The sequence below is a fragment of the Schistocerca cancellata genome, unplaced genomic scaffold (assembly GCF_023864275.1).
Source record: "Schistocerca cancellata isolate TAMUIC-IGC-003103 unplaced genomic scaffold, iqSchCanc2.1 HiC_scaffold_925, whole genome shotgun sequence".
NCBI lineage: Eukaryota > Metazoa > Arthropoda > Insecta > Orthoptera > Acrididae > Schistocerca > Schistocerca cancellata.
Window position 1 is genome coordinate 30,001 of NW_026046933.1, and position 5,000 is coordinate 35,000.

The following is a 5,000-nucleotide window of genomic DNA, read 5'->3' on the forward strand; positions in this document are numbered from 1 at the left end:
ACGGGGTCCGCCTCGGGACGCACGAACACGCACGAGGCGGTCGCACGCCTTCGGCTCGCCCCACCGGCAGGACGTCCCACGATACATGCCAGTTAAACACCGACGGGCGGTGAACCAACAGCGTGGGACACAAATCCAACTACGAGCTTTTTAACCGCAACAACTTTAATATACGCTATTGGAGCTGGAATTACCGCGGCTGCTGGCACCAGACTTGCCCTCCAATAGATACTCGTTAAAGGATTTAAAGTGTACTCATTCCGATTACGGGGCCTCGGATGAGTCCCGTATCGTTATTTTTCGTCACTACCTCCCCGTGCCGGGAGTGGGTAATTTGCGCGCCTGCTGCCTTCCTTGGATGTGGTAGCCGTTTCTCAGGCTCCCTCTCCGGAATCGAACCCTGATTCCCCGTTACCCGTTACAACCATGGTAGGCGCAGAACCTACCATCGACAGTTGATAAGGCAGACATTTGAAAGATGCGTCGCCGGTACGAGGACCGTGCGATCAGCCCAAAGTTATTCAGAGTCACCAAGGCAAACGGACCGGACGAGCCGACCGATTGGTTTTGATCTAATAAAAGCGTCCCTTCCATCTCTGGTCGGGACTCTGTTTGCATGTATTAGCTCTAGAATTACCACAGTTATCCAAGTAACGTGGGTACGATCTAAGGAACCATAACTGATTTAATGAGCCATTCGCGGTTTCACCTTAATGCGGCTTGTACTGAGACATGCATGGCTTAATCTTTGAGACAAGCATATGACTACTGGCAGGATCAACCAGGGAGCTGCGTCAACTAGAGCTGAGCAGCCGGCCGCCCGGGAGTGTGTCCCAGGGGCCCGCGCGAACACGCAAGCGTCCGCTCAATTATTCTGCAAACAGGAGGAGGCTGAGCTCCCCTGCACAATACACCTCGAAACCCTCTCAGGTCCCGGCGGCGCGCAGCGCCGTCCTAAGTACTTGGTCGGGTTCGAGAGAGGCGCAATCGCCCGGAGTTAGGCGAGTAGACGCTTTAGGTGCGACCACCCGTGCTCCCAACTGAGCTTGCCGCTGCCGACAGAGGCCCGGGAGCGTGCTGTCGTGGCATTGCCGGCGGGAGACAACACGCGCCACCTACGGTGACCGGCAGCTCCAACGCCAGCGCCACAGAAGGGCAAAGGCCCCACGTGGGTGCCGAAGCGAACTCTCCCAGCACAGCGCACGTGCCAACACGTCTGCACAACTGCGATACAAACCACCAGCGAGAACCGCTGGGGCGACCGAGCAGCAGACGGCGTCGCGGCGCCGAGTGCCGGGCGGCGGCGCATCCTCAACGCACACAGTCCTCAATCGGACCAGCACACTGCAGATGTCCACCGCGCTTCGCACCGGGCCGGCGAGGACCCACTTTGGCTGCACGGCGCCGCGCGCAGGGTGCCCCGGCGCGCAGCTGCGCCGCCTGCCGCGTCCGTCGGCCGGCGCGCCTGCCACTGGGCGCCCCCACCAGCCGGCTGTAGCGCGTGCGCCCACGCACCGCGCGGCCAGCACGCCGGGCGGCCCCCCCTCACCGGCCGGGGACAGTCCCACCCACCCACAGCCGCGTATCGCTTCACACCCAGATTCACATTCACGTTCGTTGGTATGGTGGGGACCGCTTCGTAGCTGTACCGATCGTTGCCCTCACAGATGTACCTCCAGCAAGGACAACCGCACCACAACGGGTTACCAGTTGTTCATTTGCGTAACGTCACCAGTAAACGTACACGTCCATCCCCGTTTGCAAAGTCAACTATTATTGCATGCCTGCCTGTCAGGTGTCAAGACACACTACATCCGCTCACATCCACGCAACAAAATGTGCCCGACTAGAGGGCACGTGGAAGGTGCCCCCGTACGTATGCGATGTCCATTGCGCGACCAACTGTCAACCGGCCTCTGTAGCATGTCGCAGATGTGGAACGCGGGGCACCGTGCTATCACATTGTGTGAGAAGAGACTACTACGTCTGCATACACGCGCCACTACATGAACAGACGGCTCATGCTGATCGCCATCCACTGCGTCCATTACTCCCACACGTCTCTATGGCGTACCACACTGCAATGCAGCTGTTATGGGGAGATGACACGTAGCTGTGTACACAACATTCTGAGCGGGTTGCGGTTGGACAATACATTAATGTAACGTGTCATATGCCAATTACAGAGCAGGGTAAGGCACAACTTGGGTTAGGTTAAGGCACAACTTGGGTTAGGTTAAGGCACAACTTGGGTAGGTAAGGCACAACTTGGTTAGGTTAAGGCACAACTTGGGTTAGGTTAAGGCACAACTTGGGTTAGGTTAAGGCACAACTTGGGTTAGGTTAAGGCACAACTTGGGTTAGGTTAAGGCACAACTTGGGTTAGGTTAAGGCACAACTTGGGTTAGGTTAAGGCACAACTTGGGTTAGGTTAAGGCACAACTTGGGTTAGGTTAAGGCACAACTTGGGTTAGGTTAAGGCACAACGTGGGTTAGGTTAAGCACAACGTGGTTAGGTTAAGGCACAACGTGGGTTATGTTAAGGCACAATGTGGGTTAGGTTAAGGCACAATGTGGGTTAGGTTAAGGCACAATGTGGGGGTAGATTGCGGTACAAATTGCATTACATTGCGGTGCAAATTGCATTACATTGCGGTGCAAATTGAGTTACATTGCGGTGCAAATTGAGTTACATTGCGGTGCAAATTGAGTTACATTGCGGTGCAAATTGAGTTACATTGCGGTGCAAATTGAGTTACATTGCGGTGCAAATTGAGTTACATTGCGGTGCAAATTGAGTTACATTGCGGTGCAAATTGAGTTACATTGCGGTGCAAATTGAGTACATTGCGGTGCAAATTGCGTTACATTGCGGTGCAAATTGCGTTACATTGCGGTGCAAATTGCGTTACATTGCGGTGCAAATTGCGTTACATTGCGGTGCAAATTGCGTTACATTGCGGTGCAAATTGCGTTACATTGCGGTGCAAATTGCGTTACATTGCGGTGCAAATTGCGTTACATTGCGGTTGCAAATTGCGTTACATTGCGGTGCAAATTGCGTTACATTGCGGTGCAAATTGCGTTACATTGCGGTGCAAATTGAGGTAGGTTAAGGTGCAACACAGGTTAGGTTAAGGTGCAACATAGGTTAGGTTAAGGTGCAAGATGGGTTAGGTTAAGGTGCAAGATGGGTTAGGTTAAGGTGCAAGATGGGTTAGGTTAAGGTGCAAGATGGGTTAGGTTAAGGTGCAAGATGGGTTAGGTTAAGGTGACATAGGTTAGGTTAAGGTGACATAGGTTAGGTTAAGGTGACATAGGTTAGGTTAAGGTGACATAGGTTAGGTTAAGGTGACATAGGTTAGGTTAAGGTGACATAGGTTAGGTTAAGGTGACATAGGTTAGGTTAAGGTGACATAGGTTAGGTTAAGGTACAAACTGGGTTGTGTTATGGTACACATTGCGTTGTAGTACAGTACACGTTAGGTTTGGGTACGGTACACAATGTGGTATGGGATGGCGTGTTGTGGGGGGGAGGGGGGGGGGGAGGTTCGTTGATATCGACCGTAGGACGTGGATGCCCGAGGCAGCGTCAGTGTGTCAAAGGAGTTATGTCACGTCGGGATGCGCTTTTCGCCAGTGAGAGGGGGCGAGCCGTGTCTGTGGTTGCGGCAGACCTGTGTGTTTCATTCCTGCCAGTGTGTTTGTGCTGTAAGACGAGGCAGTGTGGTGGTGATGGGTGCACCCCTGTGTAGGACATGTGTGGGTGTTGGTGGCTTCTCTGAGCAATTGTGGTTGTCGGACGAGTGGGGTATTCTGTTTTATGATTGGACCTCCCGTCTGGTTATCATAGCGTAGTTGGTGTACTGTGGCGGATAGGATGCACCGGACGTTGGTCCATGCTGGTGCTTAGTAGTTGTATCTGTGTCTGTTACAGGCAGAGAGTAGTGTGTGATAGAGTGTGTGGCTGACGTGTGGTTCATTTTGTGTGTACGGACGTTCAGCATGTATAGGGGCATTTGCGTATATAATCTATCATAATCTATCTATGTGGGCCTGCATAGTTTACTGAGCAGTGCTGTGAGGTGACTGAACTACGAGTGACGTACTGATTTACAGCGGAATGATTGCCTTGTACCAAAGATGGAGTATCGGCTCTACGACAGCGTTGCACCGCAGGAAATGGTCTCGTAAAACGGCCCTCCCACCGTCATCGTTGTGAGGGGTAGGGACCGCCTATATTCTGAGAGGAGCCCTGTTTGCCACTGGGCGTGGGGTCTCGCATCCTGCGGTTCAGTGCCCCCAGGGAAAGCGCGCGGAGGTGGTGCTGCTGCTGCTGCTGCTGTAGCAAGCGAGCTGCTGCTGCTGCTGTAGCAAGCGAGCTACTTACAGCATGTATAGGGACAGCGGGAATATGGCATATTCGATATAACTCTTCATGAAACGCAAGATATAGGGGCGGATTGCACGTTACGAGTGCGGGAAGAGTCCGCCGTTCATCCGCTGGAGTTGCGATTTGGGCGGTTGGGGTGGGGCACGTGCGGGTGCGGGTGGAGCGATTGTCGGTCGACGACTTCGTGCGACGCAGGCACAGGCGTTGGGGCTCCTGTGGTGGGCAGATGATGCAGGGTTTGTGGGTGGCGTCGGAAAATGGGCACTGTGGGACCTAGCGATGTCGTAGTCGGCGTGGCGTCTCATAGATGGCGGTATCATCGGTGCAGCAGGTCATGTTGCGGGGGACCTGCAGGTGGCGGTATTTTTGTTTGTGGTGCGCTCGACATGGTGGACGTAGTGTCGTCCGATTCGCGTAGATGGAGCTATTGCATGTGGTTTCGTCACATTGTCATAGATGGCGGTGCCGTGTTTTGGAGGTATGGTTGGCGTAGTTTCGTTGGATTCCTGTAGATGGAGGTGTCGTTTCTGGGCCGGATGGCAATGTAGTTTGGTCACATTCCCAAAGATGGCTGTGTTGTGCCTGTGGGCGGCATTGTCAACATCAT

The 5,000-nt window shown here is 53.7% G+C and overlaps 1 non-coding gene across 1 annotated transcript in view; it reads right to left on the bottom strand.

Moving 5' to 3' along the window:
• LOC126149373 (small subunit ribosomal RNA) overlaps positions 1–788 on the bottom strand; it is a 1,909-nt gene extending 1,121 nt beyond the window's left edge. The window contains exon 1 of the ribosomal RNA XR_007530825.1: positions 1–788. This exon is cut by the window's left edge and continues 1,121 nt beyond it. This is a non-coding gene — a ribosomal RNA (small subunit ribosomal RNA).
• Between the last annotated feature and the right edge of the window lie 4,212 nt (positions 789–5,000).